Source organism: Nannospalax galili, unplaced genomic scaffold (genome assembly GCF_000622305.1).
Source record: "Nannospalax galili isolate Female #2095 unplaced genomic scaffold, S.galili_v1.0 scaffold640, whole genome shotgun sequence".
Taxonomy (NCBI): Eukaryota; Metazoa; Chordata; class Mammalia; order Rodentia; family Spalacidae; genus Nannospalax; species Nannospalax galili.
In genome coordinates this window covers 593,391-603,516 of record NW_008346088.1, presented here as the reverse complement: position 1 = coordinate 603,516, position 10,126 = coordinate 593,391, and the positions used below count along the sequence as shown (strand labels likewise).

General features: G+C 36.6%; 1 protein-coding gene across 4 annotated transcripts in view; it reads left to right on the top strand.

Moving 5' to 3' along the window:
• Ccdc148 (coiled-coil domain containing 148) overlaps positions 1 to 10,126 on the top strand; it is a 376,894-nt gene that overhangs the window by 27,301 nt on the left and 339,467 nt on the right. The gene's annotated exons all lie outside the window — the stretch shown is intronic.

Sequence of the window (10,126 nt, the reverse complement as noted above, 5' to 3'; positions counted from 1 at the left end):
AGTTCCATCTATGTGAAGAGAAGTCAAAAGTCCCGCTCAACCATGGCTGGCTTTACTTGGAAACGTGGAGTAAATGTTTCCTCTGTGTTGACCATCCTCTTTGTAGACTGGACACTGGTTCAAGTCCATTTGGTGGGGTCTCCATGGCCTCCTTGATCAAGAGGACAGGTAACATGCCACAGTTACAGGAGCTTAGTTAACCTAGGAGGGCAAGAAGCAAAAACTGTTCTTTATATCCCTCTGACCAAATTAGTATAGGCCCCAAAGTATGGCTGATAGACATCCAAGAAAGTTAGTTCCACCAGTCTGGTACTTTCAATTACCATGTGCTATGTAGATAAAGCTTGGGTAAAGACCAAACATTCTCAGATAAACCTTGCTTAGACATGAATTATATTACTTGAGCTAGCTGTATGTATAATTTGTTAGTATAATTTGATTAATATGGTTCCCTCTAGTTTTTTATAAAACTAGTTAGGCATTATTTATCTCTCGCATTGTCTAACACTTCCAACATGGTTTTCTCATTTTAAGTGCCCCCGTTTTCCCCATTTCACCCTTAATAACACCCTTCTCCTATGGTCCCACCACTCTTGAGCTCCTTCTTCCCCTTTATCCCCAAGGTTTCTTGTATAACCGTCCCTCCCCTCTCCCCTTAAAATAACCCCAATTTTATCCATATCTCCCTTATTAAGGCCTGTTTCCTACTGTTCTTCTCTTTTAGGTTCTTTCTTTTCCTTTACCTCCCTGGATGCTTTTCATTATACTGGTTTCTGTAGTTATGTCTGGATACATACTCACTTATAAGGATTTGGTTCTAGGATCCACATATGAGGGAGAACATGCGTTGGTTTTGTTTTTTCTTTTCTGAGTCTGTGTTACTTCCCTTGGTTTAACAGTTTCTAGTTCATCCCTTTACCTGCAAGTTTCATGATTTCATATTTCTTTAGTGCTGAGTAAAACTCCATCATATAAATGCACCGCGGTTTCATTATCCACTTGTCAGTTGAGGGACATTTAGGTTGCTTCCATCTCTTAGCTATTGTGAAAAGAGCAGCAACAAACATGGATATACAAGTGTCTCTGCAATAAGATGAGTTCTTGGGGTGTATGTCAAGGAGCGGTATAACTGAGTCAAATGGTAGGTCCATTTGTAGTTTAAGAGTTCTCCACACTTGTTTCCATAGGGGTTGAACAAGTTTGCTATCCCGCCAGCAGAGGATGAGCATTCCCCTTTCCCCACATCCTCTCCAACATTTGGTATCATTTGTTCTCTTGATCTTAGCCAGTCTGACTGGGTTAAGATGAAATCTTAAAGTGGTTTTAATTTGCATTTCCCTAATTACTAATGATGTTGAACACCTTTTAAGATGCTTCTTAGCCATCTTTATTTCTTCTTTTGAGAACTCTGTTCATATCCTTAGCCTATCTTTTAATTGGGTTACTTCCTTTCTTGATTCTTTGATTTTTGAGTTCTTTATATATTCTGGATGTTAAACTTCTGTGAGATGTGTTTCTGGTGAATATTTTCTCCCATTCTGCGGGTTTTCTGTTCACTTCCCTGGTTACCTCCTTTGCTGTACAGAGCCTTTTTATTTTAATAAGGTCCCATTTGTTGATTCTTGCCCTTGTTTCCTGAGCAATTGATGTCTGGTTTAGAAAATCCTTTTGTACACCTATATCTTGTAGGTTATTGCCAATGTTTTATTCTAACAGTTTCAGAGTTTCAGGCTTCACATACAGGTCTTTGATCCATTTGAAGTTGACTTTTGTGCAAGGTGAAAGATAGGGGTTTAGTTTTGCTCTTCTACAGTTAGAGATCCAGTTTTGCCAGCACCATTTGCTGAACATGCTCTTTCCTCCAGTGAATGTTCTTGGCCCCTTTGTCAAATATCAGGTGGCTGATCTACAGGTCTATCTTTCTGCCAGTACCATCTTGTTTTCATTACTATAGCTCTGTAATACAATTTAAAATCTGGTACAGTAATCCCCCCAGCATTGCTCTTAGTGCTCAGGGTTGCTTTGGCCATCTGAGGTCTTTTGGGCTTCCATATGAGTCTTAGGGTGGGTTTTTCCAACTCTGTGAAGAATGTCATAGGGATTCTGATTGGCATTGCATTGAATCTATAAATGGCTTTTGGTAGGATGGTCATTTTTACAATATTAATTCTTCCAATTCATGAGCATGGGAGGTCCTTCCATCTTCTGATGTCTTCCTCAATCTCTTTCTTTAAAGATTTAAAGTTTTCATTGTAGAGGTCTTTAATGTCTTTGGTTGGGTTTATTCTGAGATATTTTATTTTATTTTTTTGCAGCTACTGTGAAAGGGCGTGTTTCCATGTACTCTTTCTCTGATTGCTTGTTATTAGTATATAGAAAGGCTACAGAGTTTTGTAGATTAATTTTGTAACCTGCCACTTTACTGAATGTGTTAATAGTTATAGGCATTTTCTGGTGGAATTTTTGGCATCTCTTAGATATAATATCATATTGTCTACAACAAAAGGGATAATTTGATCTCTTCTTTTCCAATTATTACTCCTTTAATTTCCTTCTCTTGTCTTGTTGCTCTTGAAAGAGTTTCAAGCACTATGTTAAAAAAGAGTGGAGATAGTGGACAGCCTTGCCTGGTTCCTGATTTTAATGGGAATGCTTCCAGTTTTTCCTCCATTTAGAAATGATGTTGGCTGTAGGTTTGTTGTACATGGCTTTAAGTTTCATTCTATATAATTTCTGTGTTCAAACTCACTGTTCTTTTCTTTTATAGTATCTAATTTACTATTAATTTACTGTTAGTCTCAACTAATGAAATTCTCGTTTCACTAACTATGCTTTTTTATCTCTAACGATGCCACGTGATTCTTTATCTTTTTCTTTTTTAAGTATTTTATTTATTATTTTTATTTTACATGTATGAGTGTATTGCCTGCATGTATGTGAGTGCACCTGTTTCATGCAGTTCCTCAGAGGTCAGAGGAGGGCTTCGGATTCCTCTGGAACTGGAGTTAAGGACACTTGGTAGCCATCATGTGGGTGCTGGGAATCAAACCCAGGTCCTCCGCAAGAGCAGTCAGTGCTCTTAACCATTGAACCATCTCTCCAACCCCTGTCCTTTTCTTCCCTCATTATGTTCATGCTTTTTTAAGCCCTGGAAAATATTTCTAGCACTTACCAACTCTGTTTTCAAGTCCATTAGTACTAATCTTAATGCTTTCGCTCTTTCTACGTCTGTTTCTATTTTCTGATTTTTATTTGGTATATTGGTCAATATTTTTCTGATTCTTGTATTTCCAGTGCTTTTTGAATTAAGGATATCCTGAATTGTATGTTTTTAAATGTCTGGATTTTGCTATGTTATTTTAAACTAGTGTTGGACCTGGTTTTAATCAGCAGTTAAAATTTATAGATGAAATTGTGGTTTGCTTTTAAGATTTGATAGGATGGGTACCTGAGTAGTTTTTACTTAAAAAAAACTTAGCCTTTCTAGTAAGGTATAAGTTCCTGGGTCTTTTCTGATAGGGCGCAGTAAATAACAAAAACCACTCTGACCAATAGAAAGTTCAATATTTCTCATCCCCGTGTAAACTCAAATAACTGCTCATCTTTTCTCTTCCTCTTCATCTTCTTCCTCCTCCTCCTCCTCCTTTTCTTCCTTCTCCTCCTCCTCCTTCTCCTCCTCCTCCTTCCCCTCCTCTTCCTCCTCTTCCTCCCCCTTTTTCTTGATAGCTGTCCTATTTTCTTCATATACACAACTTTCAGTGTTCACCAAAGACTCATGAAAAACCATATGCAGGTAGTAAATATGATCAAACTACATTATATACATATATGGAAATGTCATAATGAAGAAAAGGAGGAGGGAAGGGTAAAGATCAAATTAGCATGGTATTCTAGAACCACTGCTGGCCCAGGAGTCTGTAAGACTCTATTTTGATATGGTCATGTTCCTCCTCCCCTGGCTCTTACAATCTTTTTGCTCCCTCTTCTGTAATGGTCTTTGAGCCCTGAGTGGGTGAAGTTTAATATAGGAGACCTGTTCAAGGACCCACACCCAGCAGACTCTTATTCTCTATGCTTTAGCCATCTGTGTCCTTTTGTTTTCATGGACTTCTGTTGTATGAGGGAGCTTTGTTGATGAGAGTTGAGAGATGAATTAGTATTCTCTTTAGTCCTTGTTCTACTATGTTCTGTGAGCCTTAGGTATAGAGGTCCCATTGTTGATGTGTCACCTAGGATTGGGCATTTCTTAGAGAACCTCTGTATGTGACCTGTTGTGGAACTCTGTAATAGTCACTCTCTGTTCCAAGAGAAGTTTCTTTGATGAGGGGTAACTGGCATACTTGTCTGTAAATGCAAGGATCCATATTTAGCATATAGTAAGAAATTGCGTTTGTCTAGGGATGTGACATCCTTGGGGCTTTCTCTAAGACCTATGAACTTTCCAGTCATGTGTATTTGGCTATGTGTTCAATACCACACATGAGTTCCCTCTTATTGAGTGGGCTTTAAATTCAATTATGTGCCTGTTTTGAATGGATGAGTGAATAAAGTACTCAACAATTACCTTAAAAAACAGAACCATGAGAAGAATAGATTATAAATAAAAAATGTTTTGACCACTTTATGAATGACCCAATGTGTATAATCATTTCATATATTCCAAATGACAGTTTATTATGCTCTCGTTGTGAGAGAAAATTGTTATTTATTTTGAAAAACATGAATAAAATCGTCACCCTCTAGTTCCTGTTTATAATTTGTTTTTTAGGTGAAAAAGGGCTACTTTCAAAATATGTCAGCTTTCAACCATACAGAGGTGTATTTTTCCAAAGGAGAAAATAGCAGCTGGTGTCTAACTAGGGAGATGCATTTGTAGAGGTGGTTGTAACAACTGTTCCCCTTTGTGAGCCTGCTTCTGATCACCCTGACCTTATTATGTCTTGATGTGATTTTACTGCTGGCTCTTCTGCCATTTGTTATTTCACATGTTGCTAGTTCTACCTTCAGTGCTTAGCATATCACCAATATGTAGGATAGTATTCAGGTCTCACTAATCCTCTTTTACAAAAGTCTGAGACCCTAAATCTCAACGAATTTTAGAAAATTTAAATCATATCAATGATCAGTCCAGATCATAATGCAGTATAAAACTAGAAATAAGAAAACTTTGTAAACTATACAAACACATAGAAATTGAACAATATACTCAGAGCAAACAATGCAAAAATGAAGAAATTGTGAAGAAAAATTTGAATTTTCTTGAAATCTATGAAAATGGAAACATATCCAAATTTATGGGGGAGGCCTAACAGTAGGCAGAACTATACAGCAACCAACATCTACACCAAGAAAGCAGAAAAATGTCAAATATACACACTGTCGTCTACCTCAAATAACTAGAAAAGCAATAGAAATCCAAGTATTAGTGAAAGGGAAAAAAAAGATCAGAGCACAAATAAAGACTAAATAGAGACTTCAAAAATGCACAATGGTGATTAGATGAAGAATTTGCTTTTTGGAAAGCTATACTTGATGAACCCTTAGCTTTATAAACTAAGGGAAAAAAGAAGAGAAGACAAAATCAGAGGCAAAAAGGAGACATTACAACTGACAACAAAGAAACACAAGAGATTATAAAAGATCATTATGAACAACTGACTGCGTAAAATTTTTTAGAAGCTAAAATAGACACAATTTTCCTAGTTTAACCTTTCACAAGATTGAATAATGAAGAAGCAGAGAACCCGAATGGACAATAATGAACAATGAGACAGAACCTGTCATAAAAGGCCCTGATAAAATAAGTTTGGGAACCATGCATTGTATATATGTATGGAATTTTCAAAAGCAAACAAGCAAACAAGAAAGGCCTAAATGGCCTTTCCTCAAGAAAGCCTTCACTACTGAGTTCTACCAGACATTTAAAGTAACACATACACACACACACACACACACACACACACACACACACACACACATAATTTTTTCAAAGTATTCCAAGAAAATTTAATAGGAGGGAATTCTTCTGAACTCATTCTAAAAAGCCAATTAAGCTTAATACTAAAACCAGATAATCTCTCTCTCTCTCTCTCTCTCTCTCTCTCTCTCACACACACACACACACAAACAAAACTACAGGCCAATATCACTTATGAATATAGATGCAAAATGCTAGCAAATTGAATTAAATAACACATTTTAAAAATTATATACCGTATTCAAGGAAGAGTCAACCTAAGAATGCAAGGATGGTTCAACATACAAAAATCAATAAAATGATATACTACATCTAAAGAATGAAGGTCTAAAACTAGATGACCATCTCAAGAAACGTAAAAAAACTTTAATAAAATTAGACAACCCTTTATGATGTAAACTGAACAAATTAGATAGAGAACTTATGTAGTTCATCATAATGAAGGACATATATAATAAGCCTGTAGCTTATGGCATACTGAAAGAGGAAAAGCTGAATATTTATAAGATCTGAAATAAAAAAAGATGCCCACTTCCCTGTCTTACATAACCTGTCTTACATAGCCCCCTGAAGTTCAAGCCTGAGCAATCAGGCAAAAGAATGATGATAATCAAGGGTGTCCAAATTGTAAAGGAGGCAAACTGTTAGTTTGCAGATGACATGACTCTATGTAGAGAAAATTCAAAAGACTCTACCAAAAAAAACTCTACCAAGTATAAGTGAACACAATAAACTAATGGTATAAGTGAGTGTAGTAAAGTAATGGGATACTAATTCATAGAATAATCAGTAGCATTTCTATATACTGATAATAGATTATCTGGAACAATCATGAAGGCAATCCAGTTTACAGTTACTACAAAACTGTAAAAATATATTGTCTCAGAATAAATTTAACCAAAGATGAGGAAAACTTCATAGTAAAAAAATAAAACATTTGATATAAGAAATTAGAGGAAATAACTTCAAACTGGAAGTGTCCCATGTTTGTGGATTAGAAGAATAAACACTATTAAAATGTCCATGTTACCCAAAGCGATCTAAAGATTGAAGTAAACTCCGTCAATATACTGAAGAAATTCTTCCCAGAACAAAAAGAAAAAAATGCTAAAATCTATATGGGAATAAAAAAAAAAAAACAACTCCAACATTAGTCAAAGCAATCTTGTAAAAACAGTAAAACAAAGCAGGAGGCATTTCACTACCTGACTTTAAAGTATACTGCAAGCTATGGTAATTTTAAAAGCATGACATCTGCATAAAACCAAACAGACAGACCAGTGGAGTAGAATAGAGAACCTGGAAGTGATTCCGTGTATCTGTAGCTGACTGGTCTTCCACAAAGGTGCTCAGAATGCACAGTGGAGAAGGATAGCCTCTAACATGGTGCTGCTGGGAAGCTGGACATCTGCATGCAGATGAGTAAGCTTGAAACTGGATTCCCAGCTGTCATTCACAGAACTAACAATTAAAATTTTAATTATAAAACCTGAAGCTGATACCATTGGAAACAAAAGAAAACACCTCAAGACACCACAAAGATTTTTATTTTTGTTGTTGTTGCTTGTTTTGTTGTTGTTTGTTGTTTTTAGCTAAGATCCCCCTAAAGCATGGGAAAGAAAAGCAGAGTAGACAAATGAGATTCTGCCAACTGTATATCAAAGGGAACAATCAACACATGGAACAACCTACTGAGCAGAAGGGAGCATTTGCAAACTATAGTGCAGCTGATGAACAGACTGAAAATATGGCATATATACATGTATATAGAATATAAAGGAGCTAAATCATTCCTTAACAAAACAAAACAACAAAACCCAACCAAATAATCTGATTAAAAAATGCGCAATGGGTCTAAACAGACAGGTCCTCAAAGCAGACATATAAATGGCTGGTACATGTGGAAAATGTTCAGCATCGCTAATCAGGGGAATGCAAATCAAAACCACAGTGAGACATCACCTCATACAGTTTAAATGACTGTTATCAAGACATAAGGTCAGTACTGGTGCAAATGTCAAGAAAACACAACTCTGTCATGCTAGAAGAGATATAAAATTAGCATAGCCATTATGAAAAATGGGTTTTCAGAAGTTCCTCATAAAATTAAAAACAGAACTACTGTATGATCTAGCAGTCCCACTAGTGGATCTATGACTAATGGAAATGAAGTCAGCATGTGCAACAGGCTGCTGCACTGCCATGTTGACTGCCGCACTGCTCATAGCAACCGAGAAATGGAACAAGCAAGTATCCATCAATTGATGAACAGACTAAAATGTGTTATATATACATGGTAGAATAATACTCAGCCATCAAAAGGATGAAGTTCTGCCTTTTGTGACAACAGAGATGTTCAGTAAAATATGTATAGAAAGAAAAGCACCACAGGACCTCTTACCTGCTTACTGTCTAACTTCCCACCTCCTTTAAGATCTCTTTCACCCATCATTGATCCCTGTTCTACTTCGCTGACCTACAAACACACACACACACACACACACACACCCACACACACACACACACACACACACACACACACACACACACACAGTTGACATTCTGAGTCTGAAAGAAAACATACTATATTTGTCCTTTCAAGACTGGCTTATTCACTTAGCATAATGATTTCCCATTGGATCAATTTTCCCACAAATGTCATGATTTCATTTTTTTATAGTCCCATTGTGCATGTTTATCAGATTTTCTAATTTTGTGTGCAATCATGTGCTTGCATGTGTGCATATGCAAGTGCACATTTATGCATGTGTGTGTGGAGGCCAAAGGTCAACCCTTGGGTATTATTCCTCAGGAACCATCCACCTTGGTCTTTTAAAATTTATTTCTGTTTTTATTTATGTTAATGAGTATTTCATTTGCATGTATGTAATTGCACCTGTGCATGCAACGCACATGGAGGCCAGAAGAGGGTGTAAGATCCTCTGGAAGTAGAGCTACAGAAAGTTGTTAGCTGCCATTTAGGTGCCGGGAACCGAACTTGGGTCCTCTTCAGTGTTCCTAACTGCAGAGCCTTCTTCCCAGTCCCCTTCACCTTGTTTTTTGAGATAGGAGTCTCACTGGCCTCAGGCTCACCAATTTGGCTAGGCTGGTTGGACAGCCAACCTCAGGGATCTGCCTGGCTCTGCCTCCAAGCACTGGGATTACTGTGTGTATCTATTCAAACATTTAGCTTTGTCTGGTGAAAACATACATAATCTTCCAGCTGTTTTGAAATATACATTATCATTATCATAATGTCTCATAGAACACAAAAATATATTTTGCCTATCTCACTATAACACTAAATCCATTAGCCAGCTTTTCATATTTCTTTCTCTCTCTTACTCCCTCTTCTGGTACCCACTAGTCTACTCTCAAAGAGAGTAATGGGGAAGAGCTGGGCAGTGGGGCAGGAGGATGAATGAAAACAAAGTATAATGACACCTATGCATGAAGATGCTGTGATGAAACCCACCAATTGTGTGTTAACCTAAAAATTAATATATAAAAAAGGGAAAGACTGAAGGCCAGAGTAATTAAGCGAATTGTCAGACCTAGGAAACTCCAAGTCCTTTCTGCTGTATCTTTATAAGCTAATCCCTCATTTTATCATGAAAGTGAGTTGACTGTACATTTGTCTTTTCTTTGCACTCTATGACATTTAATTCATTTAGTATCTTACTGTATATGCTGCTGAAGCCAGCACTTGACATCAAATTCAATTCCAGGATAATCTTCTTTTGAAAAAAAAAAAAAAAACTAGTTTCTTCAAACATCTGTGACTCATTGTTAATATAACCTTTCCAAAGTAATTACATTTTCATGGAGCTATCTGATGACTATATTATTAGTTCTTTAGAATTCAATAGAATTATTTTGATATTTGCTTGTTTCCAAATATTAAAAGCTGAGTAATTTAAGCCTGTTAGCTCAATTAGAACATGGTCTTGGTATTGATCACCATACAATTTTATTGACTGCTGTAGGAAGCCTCAGCCTTCAGCTGTACCTGATGCTTTTCCCCACATTCTGCTTCTCTTCTTTGTGAAAAGGAGCATGAAACAAGAGTTGCTGTTCTTGCTTCTTCAACTCTGAACAGATGAAATACATGATTTTCATAACTCTTTTCACTTAAAAACCTCTCTGTGT